Source organism: Aegilops tauschii, chromosome 4 (genome assembly GCF_002575655.3).
Source record: "Aegilops tauschii subsp. strangulata cultivar AL8/78 chromosome 4, Aet v6.0, whole genome shotgun sequence".
In the NCBI taxonomy this organism is placed as follows: Eukaryota; Viridiplantae; Streptophyta; class Magnoliopsida; order Poales; family Poaceae; genus Aegilops; species Aegilops tauschii.
This window is the reverse complement of record NC_053038.3, coordinates 267397891-267411588: the sequence shown is the minus strand read 5'-3', so window position 1 is coordinate 267411588 and position 13698 is coordinate 267397891. Positions and strand designations below refer to the sequence as shown.

General features: G+C 43.8%; 1 long non-coding RNA gene across 1 annotated transcript; it reads left to right on the top strand.

The window, feature by feature from the left end:
* The first annotated feature begins 408 nt into the window (after positions 1-408).
* LOC120962959 (uncharacterized) lies at positions 409-4475 on the top strand. The gene is made up of 2 exons (XR_005754318.2): positions 409-1597; positions 4048-4475. It is a non-coding gene; the product is annotated as an uncharacterized lncRNA (long non-coding RNA).
* The last annotated feature ends 9223 nt before the right edge of the window (positions 4476-13698 follow it).

Genomic DNA, 13698 nt, shown 5'->3' with positions numbered 1-13698 from the left:
ATTCAGGCTATTGGTTAGCCAAACTGCACCTTTGACTAATTAAACAGTCTAACACTTGCTACTATTGTTTGTACCATTCAACTAGCTTCCTTCCTATGGATGAAGCGTTATTAGATAAATTACATAAGTGGATAACTGGATGAGCATTCGGCATGTATTAATTTAATTTAGTCTTAAGCATCCCTTGCACTGCAATTTTCTGATAATTTGTCACTCATGTAGAACTATATGCAAGTGAGTTTAGATATTTCTGTTTCAATAGTGAAGTCCGAAATGAGCAAAGGATATTGTAACATCCGTTTTGTTCCATTGTAGTAGTGGTTTAATACTTTTGACTCATTATATTTTGCAGGTCTCATCCAAAGTTTACTATTCAGAAAGATAAATATTTTGTGTCACACATGAAAGAAGAGGGATTTGTACATGTTCAGTGCAATTTTAAGAGGTTGCACCAATGCTCATTCATAATATTGTATGCATTCCAAGAAGAAATGCTATTGCTTCTTTAAGATTCCTATGTTAGGTTGCCCAACCAATATTGTTATATTTATTTTTCAGTTGAATAATTAACTGCCCCTTTGAGAAATTGCTTTTTTCACACTTTCTATGAACACTTGAGTTGTATGATGTACCACAGATTAATTCTTAATGTATCATTTAGAACAAGTAGAAATGAACTATTTACCCAAAATTGATGTGTAGTTTTGTGGAACTTCACTACAACTAGCAATAGTAGTCTGCTGATTGCTTTCCTTATTATGTGCCTCTTTATTAATGGAGAAATATAAACCATGACTTGCTATTTTTTTTTCTGCACCAGATGAATTACATTTTTGAATTGGTTGTATGATGCTAATAATTTTGTGTTATATTACCCTTTATTAATGGACAAATGTAATCCACAATTTTGTTTTGCAACCGACAGAGTTGCAATTCTTAAACTTACACTGCTTAGTACAATCTTAATATACTATGACTTTGATGATGTTTGGTTGTTATGTGTTATGTTGAAAGGCGAAAATTAGAGCATGTTGACATTATTTCTTCTATTTCAAACATCTATTTTATCAGCTGTGTTTATCAGGTTTTGTGCCATTACTTTTAAGTACAACTATCTTATATCGAAGTTTCGACAGTTAGCATTAGGACCGTTTCATTTTATAGTCGTTATCAATTTGAGCTTTGCATATGCTCAACACAAATTCCCGCCGCAACGCGCGGGGCATCCTCTAGTTCTTTAAAGTGCACGCACACTATTTGACGATACCGTGTGGCCGCGCCTCGACCGCTCGATACATCCGTATCGTGAGGCCCAGCAGTACTCCGCTACCCGACAAGCCACCGCGCAGGGGCACACCGCTTCGTCCCTTCGTTCCAGAAGAAAACACTTATCCCGATCCCCTTTCCTCGTTCAGAGCACACCGTCGTCACCAGGGAGATCGATGGGGAGGCGGCCGACCGGAGGTGCCCGGCGAGAAGGCCGGATGGGAATCGGAGCAGAAGCACTGCCGTCTCGTTTCCCCCTTTCTCGGAGCTGGAGCTGAAGCGATCCCGTCGTCAGCTCCGTCGTTGAGGTGGCGGTTTCGTCGTCGATGAGGTACCTGCTCCTCTTGCGCTGGCGTGATTCACTTCTCATCCTCGCTGGTCAAATCGTGCTCGTACGCACTCCATGTTTGACTACTCTTAGCAGACCACCGATCCTACTCCGGCCTCCTCCAATTTACCCTTCTCCCTATAATCCCCATCCCCGTAGGTGATATAAATCCTCAAGCTAAATACACGCGCATGCCTTGGGATTAGGCAAAATGTTATCCGTACATTTCATTTCATTGGTTAATCACATGTGATACTTCTAGCTTTATAGCCTATATCATGTTAATTTATTGCTAGCTTTTGGTCAGATACGAATAGAATAGCGTAGCAACACACAAGTTCTAGGCAGTTGATATCGAGCAACAATCTATCATTTAGGGGCGAACAATCAATAGTGCACATCCATATTTACACAGACGGCGCGAGGCAGCAGTCAGAGTTGCACAATGACTGCTAGGCAGTTGGCCTGGGCAGCTATCGAAGTTGCACACACCCGGCGGTATAGTTGCACAAACACGACCACATAGTAGCACACTTCGGCCAGCATAGTTGCTCAAGCACGAGGCTACGACAGTTGCACACACGCGGCGGAGTAGTAGTTCACGATCACTATGGAGTTGCACACCTCTAGTCGGTATAGTTGCTCATGCATGGACTGAGGGGTTGCACACTCTCGTTGGATGGTAACTCACGCACGACTACGGAATTTGCACACGTGCGGCGGCATAGTTGCAGTGTGCATGACGGCGGGAATGGCACACTCTCGTTGGCAATGTAGGTTAGTCACATGTATGGCCACGGAGTTGTAGGCTCTCATCGATGTAGTTGCTCATGAACAAGGCTGCGGGAGTTGCACAAGCCTGGTTGCGGAGTTGCACACTCTTATCTAGGCCTGGGCATTCGGTAGAAACCGAAAGTTCGGTTTCTACTATTTGGTTATTTCTCAAAATCGGTTAGTCAGATTACTAACCCAAAAATGCACAAAAAAAATAAAAAACCGAAAATTCGGTAACCGGAAGTTCGGTTCGGTTTTCAGTTTACACCGAAAAAATAGCTTCAGCGTTCGTCAGCCAGCTGCGTGCACTTTAGCTATCGCACCCTGCCTTCTTAAATAGCCAACCTCACTGCCTCGTCTCGTCTAGCTAAGCGAGGTGGGACAAATCCTAATGAAGTCACGTACTGGCACAGACTGGGAGAAGCTATTATGTACAAGAGTGGGCCTTGGTTGCACGTACTTAGCCGGCCCAGGAGACGAACAAGGCCGTGCCTGACTCGCGTGCAGCCATGCGTGTACGTGGAAAGGTCCATAGCTACCTAGGTGCTACTATTTATGCGCTACTTCGGTTTGTGTTTCGGTAATCGGTTTAAAACCGAACCTACCAAATTAAATTCGGTTAGTACAAGTGAAAACCGAAATTTCCTGAAGCAGTGAGAAAAACCGAAAATTCGTTTTTTTTCGGTTTCGGCATCGGTTCGGTCTTTGGTTTGTCGGTTTTTGTGCCCACCCCTACTCTGATCCACATAGTCGCACATGCACAGACGTAAAGTTGCATACTCTTGTCGGCATATTGCCCACACACGACTATGGAGGTGCACATCTGCGGTCGCGGAGTTGCAAACTCTCGTCAGCATAGTCGCACATGCACGACCGCGAAGTTGCACACTCTCGTCAGCATAGTTGATCATGCATGGGCTACGAGAGTTGCACATCGTTTGTTAGTCGGTTGGCATGGACAACAGATGAAGTTGCACATCATTGGTTAGTCAGTTGGCACGGACAACGGATGGAGTTGCACATCTCACTGGCAAGGATAATTAGGAGTGGTGAAAAATGCACATCCATGCACGTGGTAAGGGGTAGTCGCACATTGATTACAAAGCATTTGGCGGGCAGAAGATGGAGTTGCACATTGGCTGCTAGGTAGGTGGACGGGTAGTAGATAAAGTTGCACATCGTTTGTTAATCAGTTGGCGTGGACAGTAGATGAAGTTGTACATCTCACTGACATGGATAATTTGGGAGGTGAAAAATGCAAATCCATAAGGTAGAGAGAAAGTTGCACATCAAGTACTAGGCAGTTGGTCGAGCAGCACACGAAGTTAAACATCGTCTGCTAGGCAGGTAGATGGACAACAGATGAAGTTGCTCATCTAGTGAAGTTGGTTCATGTACACAAAAATTGCACCCATGCAATATTATAATTGGTTCTGGTAGCACTAAAGTTGTTTAAAAAAAGTTGCATCCCATGGTATAAAAGTTGCACCATGTAGTACAACCAGTTGGCAGCGAAAAAAGTTCATCGAAACATATATAAATGGGGTCTAGTTTTGAAGATCTCGTTGCGAGGGTTTTAACGGTGAAAACGGATCTTAATTTCGACACGTGGTTTGAAAGTTATAGCTTTTTGTTTTTCTTGGAATGCAATTAATTGCCTTTCTGCTTTACTAATGCAGAGCACATGCGAAAGAAGTGAGGCCGGCGTAAAGGAGAGAAAAGAAGGCGTGTGCGCTGGGTGATGCTTTTCATTTTTGTCTAATGTGGGGACCAGGTGGAGAGACACAGAATGCGGACTTTCCTAATTAGGACACATGAGACTAATTTTCCTAATATAATCGGCTACCAAGAAGCGCTAGGGAGCACACGACTGCTCGCTAGAAGCATCCACCTTTTCTGGGGATTGCCATGGGTTATCCAAAAAAAATCATAAAACCAAAATTTTGTTTGTTTGCATACAGCCCACCAAAGTTTGGACATTCATTGTTTGGCATGCATAGCATGAACCTTAATGCACCTCTTGTTTGGAGATATGCCCTGGAGGTAATCATGTATGATGATATTTTCTATGTTTTTATGAATAAAGATAGTCCTTGAACATTATTAATGATGTGTATTAATAAGTACATGACTTGTTTGTGGGACTATGCATTGTATGATTACTGTCCTACAAGATCCCTAGTCAAAAGGGCTGTGTGGACGCGCAGCCAATTAGACTAGCATATGGCACGGTGGATGGTTCGGTCTCACTGGCCATGGAGCATTGGATGCTAACCGGATAATATGGACTCGAAAGGAGCTGGTCGGATTCGACATAGTCGGATCCGAGTCGAGATAAGGTCCGAGTCGGACAGACCCAACTATGAGATGCAGCGATATGTCATCTGTGAGTCTCTAGTACAACATACGTTCTACGTCCTAAGAGCTGAGTTGGCGCATGTACTCAGGATGGTGACAGACCTGCTTTGGGCCGACCAAACGCTACTCCATGGCTGGGTAGTTACAAAGGTAGGTTTCAGGCTTGTCGTGACCCATGCTGCAAGAAATGGTCGAGCAAGATGGGATTTGCCCCTCCAACCAGGAGAGATACACTCTGGGCCCCTCGTGTGATCCGACCAAGATAAGCATGGCCATGCGACATGGATTATGAGATAATCAGGTTTGTGGTCGGCATCACTGGAACGAGAAAGAGGTCGGGATAGCACAAGGAAGACAGACTCGCCTTGAGCCCGATAACATATATCGTATGGCAAAGGGAATAGAAGTGTGACACATTGTATAGGTTCGCCTAACCAGCTTCATTGGACACTTGGAGTCGGCACGCTTTGCTAGAGGCCGCTACCGACTAGACGAGCCAGATGTTATCTGACTCGCCGAAAGTGCAACTATCCCTCGGTGGTTTTGGTAATTCCCAACAACATATAGCTCATTGAGCTAATGCTATTTCAAGATAAATATTTTAGGAAAGCTCAATGATTGGCATGGCATGGATTAGAAAGTGGACCCCTCAAAATGCTAAGGACAAAAGGATTGGCTCAAGCTCAAAGCACAAGACTCTACACTTTTCATTTTAGTGATCCAAGATCACATTGAGTCCATAGGAAAAGCCAATACTATCAAGAGGGGGTGAGGTGTTGCTTAATGAGTTTCTTGCTAAAAATGCTTAGTGATATGCTCCAAAAACCCTCAACTACTTTCTCATATCCACACATGTCTCAAACCAAAAGTCAAGCTCGGCCCTACCAAAACTTTCTATCCGGCGAAACCGAGTTCACTTGACATAGCCACTGCCACAAACCCTAGTCCTTTCGGTCTCACTGATAGGGATCTCGGTCTCACTGAGATGTGATTGTAATCTCTCTGTTTCCCTTCGTAACGTTTCGGTCAAACCGCGATGAGCGATCGGTCCCACCGAGATTGCAATGCAAACTCTCTGTTTCCCTTTCGTAACGTTTCGGTCCAACCGAGATGAGCGAATCGGTCCCACCGAGTTTGCCTGACCAACTCTCTGGTTAGTCTATTACCAAAATCGGTCTCACCGAGTTTGTGTAATCGGTCTCACCGAGATTACGTTATGCCCTAACCCTAACGAAATCGGTCCCACCGAGTTGACGTGTAGGTCCCACCGAAAATCTTAACGTTCACATTTTGAACTAAATCGGTCCGACCGAGTCTCATGATTCGGTCCCACCGAGTTTGGTAAATTGTGTGTAACGGTTAGATTTTGTGTGGAGGCTATATATACCCCTCCACCCACTCTTCATTCGTGGAGAGAGCCATCAGAACATGCCTACACTTCCAACATACATTTTCTGAGAGAGAACCACCTACACTTGTGTTGAGGTCAAGATATTCCATTCCAACCACATAAATCTTGATCTCTGGCCTTCCCCAAGTTGCTTTCCACTCAAGTCTTCTTTCCACCAAATCCAATCCTGTGAGAGAGAGTTGAGTGTTGGGGAGACTATCATTTGAAGCACAAGAGCAAGGAGTTCATCATCAACACACCATCTATTACCTCTTGGAGAGTGGTGTCTCCTAAATTGGTTAGGTGTCACTTGGGAGCCTCCGTCAAGATTGTGGAGTTGAACCAAGGAGTTTGTAAGGGCAAGGAGATCGCCTACTTCGTGAAGATCTACCCGAGTGAGGCAAGTCCTTCGTGGGCGACGGCCATGGTGGGATAGACAAGGTTGCTTCTTCGTGGACCCTTCGTGGGTGGAGCCCTCCGTGGACTCGCGCAACCGTTACCCTTCGTGGGTTGAAGTCTCGATCAACGTGGATGTACGATAGCACCACCTATCAGAACCACGGATAAAAAATCTCCGTATCAACATTGCGTTTGCTCCCTCAAACTCCTCCCTTTACCTTCATATGCAATTGTTTTACATTCCGCTGCTATACTCTTAGAATTGCATGTGTAGGTTGATTGCTTGACTTGTGCTAAGTTGCTAAAATATGCCAAGAACTAAAATTGGGAAAAGGCTAGATTTTTATTTTGTCAAGTAGTCTAATCCCCCCTCTAGACATACTTTCGATCCTACAAGTGGTATCAGAGCTTTGGTCTCCATTTGCTTTGATTTCCATAGCTTTTGGTGGTCATAGCCTTGGTTTCACAACCTAGGAGAGTATGGCGTCTAGCGAGGGAAATTACCACCGTAGAGGTCCTTACTTTGATGGTTCAAATTTTGCTAGTTGGAAGCACAAGATGAAAATGCATATTCTTGGACATAACCCGGCCGTTTGGCCTATTGTGTGTATTGGCTTGCAAGGTGAATTCTTTGATGGGAGAGAACCAAACCGTGAAGCTACCGCGGAAGAGTTGAAGATGCTGCAATACAATGCTCAAGCTTGTGATATTCTATTCAACGGATTGTGCCCCGAAGAATTCAACAAAATCAGCCGTCTTGAGAATGCAAAGGAAATTTGGGATACTTTGATTGATATGCACGAAGGTACCGACTCCGTCAAGGAATCCAAATTGGATGTGCTTCAAAGTCAACTTGACAAGTTCAAAATGAAGGATGGTGAAGGCGTCGCTGAAATGTACTCTAGGCTTGCTCTCATCACAAATGAGATTGCTGGCTTAGGAAGTGAAGAGATGACCGATAGATTCATCATCAAGAAGATCCTAAGAGCCTTGGATGGAAAATATGATACCGTATGCACATTGATCCAAATGATGCCCAATTACAAAGATCTTAAGCCAACGGAAGTCATTGGAAGAATTGTTGCTCATGAGATGTCACTCAAGGATAAGGAAGAGCTTCACAACAAGTCAAGTGGTGCTTACAAAGCCTCATGTGAAGCTCCCACATCATCAAGTGAGAAGCAAACCTTCATGAAGAATTGAGTCTAATGATAAAGAACTTCAACAAATTCTACAAGAGAAGGAGCAAGGAAAGAAGCTCCAAGTCAAGATCCTACAATGACAAGAGATCTTCAAGTCGCGAAAGAAATTGCTACAATTGTGGAAGACCCGGACACTACTCCAATGAGTGTATGGCTCCCTACAAAAGAAGAGAAGATTCTCCCAAAAGAAGGAGTAGAAGAGAAGAATAACCACCAAGAGAAAGAAGGAGTAGGGATGATCGTTATGAACACAGACCCTCTCGGAGAAGCAAGGATTCGGAAAGGAAGGATAAGTCATCAAGGAGCTACACAAAAGGAAGACATCAAGCTCATGTTGGTGAATGGGTATCCGGTTCCGACTCCGATCATCACTCCGAAAGAAGTTATCACTCCGACTCCGAATATACTTAAGATGAAGGTGTTGCCGGACTAGCACTTGTGACAACCAACTCCTACGACATATTTGACTCACCGAATGAAGGAATTGGAAGATGTTTCATGGCTAAAGGTCCAAAGGTAACACACCCCGAGTATGTTGATTTCATTAGTGATGAAGATGATTTGCTAGGAGATGATGATTTACTTGTTGACAACTCTAGTTATGAAAACTATGATGAACTTGCTATTAATCATGCTAATCAAGATAAAACGAATGACGATGATAAGAAGGAGATTGAGCGTCTAACTAAAGAACTAAACACTCTTAAGTTAGCTCATGAAACTACCTTGGAAGATCATCGAGAACTTTTAAAGACCCATGAGAAGCTACGCTTTGAAAAGCTTAACCTTGAGCAAGAGCATGAGTTTTTAAAGGCAATCAATGATGATCTTCGCAAGAAAAGTTCTTCTTACATTGCCAAGCGTTTACTCTTGTCTACTTACATGCCACAAGTTAAATCTAGCAACAAGAACAAGAAAGATTCTTCATCTAGTAGTAACAACAATCATGCTAAATCCAATGTTGTTGCTTCTAGTAGATCTCTTGATTCCACTAATGATTCTCTTAGCCAAGTTACACTTGAGCAAGAAAATAGCTTATTGAAGGGAATTATAGAGAAAGGTGTTTACAAAAGCCTTGCCGGAAGTAAGCAATTTGAGGAAATTGTACGCAAGCAAGGAAGGCACCGGAAGAATCAAGGTGTTGGTTTTGAACGAAAATTCAATGCCAATGGAGTTGAGTGGGAAGAAGATCAATACCCCAAGATGAAGTTTGTTCCTCAACAAGAGAAGTATGATCCTACTTCTTTCCAAGGAACACAAGCTCAAGATGATCTTCCACCATAAGACCACAAGAAAAAAGGCAAGGACAAGCTTCAAGAGGAGATTGATGCATTTGAAGAAGCACCTAAGGCCTTGGTCAAGTGGGTTCCCAAGACTACATCAAGTTCTACTTCATCAAGTACGACTACAACTCGAAGGATTCCCATCAAGATGATGTGGATCCCGAAGAAGAAGAACTAGAGAGTTCTTGAGGGTGACTCCGCCAACATACTTCACTCTTATCATTTTGGCAAGGACAAGTGCAAACAACCTCCACATCTTGCACTAGTTCATGGAGTCACAAACCCTCTTGTTGGTAAGACAAGGGACAAGGTAACCTAATGCTTTCATGGACATCATCTTGTGTATACATCACTCTATGTCTATGGATATCCTTGTTTGTTCCTTGTGGGACTAACCCGTGTAGGTATTGAAAGTGAAACTCACTCCAATGGATTGCTCCAAATGATCTACATCAACATTGAGCATCCACATCTTCATTACCTACATGAAGTCATCATCGACAAAACCCAAGGTTAGTTCATCCCTCTTAGGGGGATATCACATCTAGGGGGAGCTTTACTCTAAGAATTGAGCTAAAGAAACTCTAATGGTGTGAGCACAACAATGCTTTATGTAAAAGTGGTAACCCCACTTGTGCTTAAACGATGAGTATGACCTATGATCAAATGTTCTCATTTGACTCCTAAGTCAATATACTCATATATAGATGACCTAGTCATCGCCAATTGCTTGATAGATGCTAGAGTGTTTGTGCATGCTTTGTCACATATTTCATTTGCCATTTTATTGTGTGAGCATGTTGGATGCATATTTTCTCATTCGAGGACATCCATTTGTTGCTTTGATTGTTTGCCTTTTTCTCTTTTGCCAAATGGATGGATAAGAATGCCTAAGAACTCCCTCTAGCTATCTATGCTTTCCTCGTCTCAAACTCTATTCATGCTAGATCACAAAGTTTGATCAAGTCAGATTCAAACCACTTTGTGTGAGGAGCACTCGGAGTCCACGATTCGTCATAGACTTAAACTTCCAAAACCTCTTTGTGCATTTTGGTCTGACCGATTCATCCTTTTCGGTCCTACCGAGATCACTTAGTTGATCTAGGTTTTCAATCTCGGTGCAACCGATTAGAACCTTTCGGTCACACCGAGTTGCAGTAACTGCCTGCAGTTTTGCATCTCGGTGCAACCGAGTTGTTCCACTCGGTCACACCGACAGGGCCAGGTTATATATACTGACGGGTCAAATTTTGGAAAATTTTTCGAAACCCTTCACCCGCGCGTAACCTGCTCTGCCTCTTTGGGTCTCTGGATCGTCCTCTCGCCGCCAGCGACCTCCCACCGCTGGTCTCTGCCGCCGTCAATGGCAATCTGCTCCGCCATTGCCGCCATAGCGAACACTCGCCGCTCTACGGTAAGTGTTCGACCCCTTGTGCTGTCTTTTTCACTCCGATTCCTAGCACAAGGACAATGCCATGTTTCTTGCCACGATTGAGATTGATCCATCCAGCTAAAACTTCCTTAGGTCTAGACTGATTCAAAAAATTTAGGGTTAGCTCTCCACAGAACTCATCTCGGACCGACCGAACTGTAGAAATCGGTCTCACCGATTCGGCCTTGGCCATTGCACATGCGCTTTTTGGTCCGACCGAAACGTGCAAATCGGTGTGACCGAGTTCAAGATTCTGTGAAACCCTAGCAATCTCGGTGCCACCAAACTGTGACTCGGCCCAACCGAGTTCACTAGTTTAGGTTCCAAGTGTTGCTTCGGTATCACCGAGTTTGTCAATTCGGTAGCTCCGAGATCACTTCTGTAGAGAACTAAAACTAAGCTTTTTGACTCAATTGTTTTGCAAAACCTCTGTACTTTGTGATGCTCATCTACTCTACCTCATCTACAACCTATTCACAGGGTCTGCTGACAGTTTTCCTGAAGATGTCTGATCAAAGTGACAGTCAGAACAAGTCTGGAGAGCAGGTTCAGATGAGTGAGGGCACTAGTCCCTCCAGCAACTATGATGAGGGCAGCAGGAGCACACCTAGTAACTTGCCAAAGGCAGCTACCAGGACAAGGAAGAAGAAAACCTCAGATTCTGAAGATGAGGATTATGTGGCTGTTGAGGATGAAGCCACTTCAAGGAAAAAGGTGCTGAAAAAGGAGTATGGCACAACTGCTGCAAGTAAGCCAGGAATGAAGACAAAAGGCTCCAGCAAGAAGAGTTCCAATGTCAAAAGCCAGAGCCTCCACTCAAGAAACAATGGAGTTCACTCTTGAACCCAAAGAAGGAGGTGAAGGCAAGAAGAGGAAAGAAAGGGTCAAGAAGACCATTGCCAGAGTTATTGGGAAGCCCTCCATGATGAGAGATGATGATGAAGAAGAGGAGGATGCTGCACCAGCACCCAAAGCTCAGAAGCTTATGGGAGATGCTATAAAGTCAGGGGCTGCTCCATCAAAGCCCAAGTCTGCTCCCAAAGCTCCAGCTCAGAAGTCTGCTCCAAAGAGAAGCACTAGAAACATTCCAGCTGCAGAAAAGAACAAGGCCCCAGTGCCTGAGACTGTTGATGAAGAAGATGATGAAGCCCAAGTGCTAAGGAAGCTCAAACCCAAGATCCCTGACCACAATGATGCACATCCTGTTGCAGAGAATATGAAAATCAGGAAGGATTCAGGACTGAGATTGTGGAGACAGTCTGATCCATATGCTGTCAGGAGGAGAACTGTTGTGGACTACAGGTTTCACACTAAGGAACAACAAGACTTTTATGAGACTGTCCTACTTGACAAGAAGCCCATAGTGTGTGACATGAGATGGGTTGACTGGGAGTACATCAAGGAAAATGAAGATCACTATCCAGGAGTATATGACAGCTTCAAAGCATGTGGAGTTGATACATTTGTTGCCCAGAAGCTCACCAAGTGGAATGATGAGCTGATCATGCAGTTTCACTCCACTGCCCACTTCTATCCAGATGGAAGGATAGTTTGGATGTCTGAAGGTACAAGGTACCAATCCTCTGTTGAAGAATGGGCTCAGTTGATCAATGCCCCAGAAGAGCATGAGGATGACTTGGATGTTTATGCTGAGAAGAAGAAAGACCACAACACTATGGCACACATGTACAGAGAGATCCCAGAACATGCTTTAGAGACTCATAAGCTTGGATCTGTCCACTTCTTGTTGTCTGGTCTTCCTACTATCAACTGGATCCTAAGGCAGACATTGCTACCCAAGTCAGGTGATCACAAGATGATCAGAGGACATGCTATCAATTTGCTACATTTGTTTGATGTGCCTCAAAAGTTCAAAGTCATGAGTCTGATTGTAGAGACAATCAAAAGGACAACAGCTGATCAGAAGAGAAGCTGTGGGTATGCCCCACAAATTGAGGAGCTCATCAACTCCAAGATGGGCACATGCAAATATCTATTGGATAAGGAGCACCTGGCCATATACCCTGAATTTCAAGACAACACAGTTGTGATGGATGAGAATGAACCATCATTAGTTCAAGCACAGGAGAAGAAAGCCAAAGCTAAAGCTGAGAAAGCTGCCAAGATGCCAAGTGTTGAAGAGGCATCTCAAGTTTTCCTGAAGAGCAAGCAAGATCAGCTAGCATATCTGATCCAATCCACCTTGAGGATTGAGAAGGGCTTGACCACCCTGACTCAAAACCAGGAGAGCTTGGAGAGGATCATTGAGCAGAAATTCTATGATCTTGATGTCAAAGTAACTGAGATCCAAACCGCAGTTGAGCAGCTACAGAAGGAAGCAGAAGAGAAGAAGGGCAAGGCAACCACTGATGCATTTGAGCGAGTGCCTAGAGGACAGAGATCTGCTGCAGTGCCAGTGAGAGATTCTCGAGCTACAGCGTCAGCACCAGCAGCTACAGCTCCAGTGCCACCTCTAGCAGCCACTCCACCAGCTCTAGCTACTTCAACTGATGCCTTCGTCCTTGGAGTTCTCTCTACACCTCCTCCCGAAGATCAAGCCTGAGAGTCGTTTAGCACTATGCATTTTTGAACTTTTTGGTAACTTGTTGCCAAAGGGGGAGAAAAATGTATAGATCATAGGCTTCGAGAGAGAGTGTTGCTTTTTATCTCTCTTGTTTTTGGTTGAATTTCTTGATTGTGTGCTTGTGTGAGATACTTTATGTTCTTGTGAGATACTTGTTTGATCATGTGTTTGATCATATGCTACCCTTAATGCTTGTTGGATGATATTATCTCTTATATCCTTAGATGATCATTCACTTGCTTGGTGATGAGTGCATGCTTTTAATTTCTATCATTTTGAGCACTCCACCAAGATGTATGTGACATGGAAGAGTAACCCATGATCCTAATCGATTGTGCATTTGCATTCCAAAGAAAATTTTAAATAATGCACAAATTTAGGGGGAGCTCTTGCTTATCACATACTTCTCAAAGCGACGATGTTTTTAAATCTTATTATCATTTGTCGAAGCTTTGATCTATATGTTGTCATCAATTACCAAAAAGGGGGAGATTGAAAGTGCAACTATCCCGGGGTGGTTTTGGTAATTCCCAACAACATATAGCTCATTGAGCTAATGCTATTTCAAGATAAATATTTCAGGAAAGCTCAATGATTGGCATGGTATGGATTAGAAAGTGGACCCCTCAAAATGCTAATGACAAAAGGATTGGCTCAAGCTCAAAGCACAAGACTCTACACT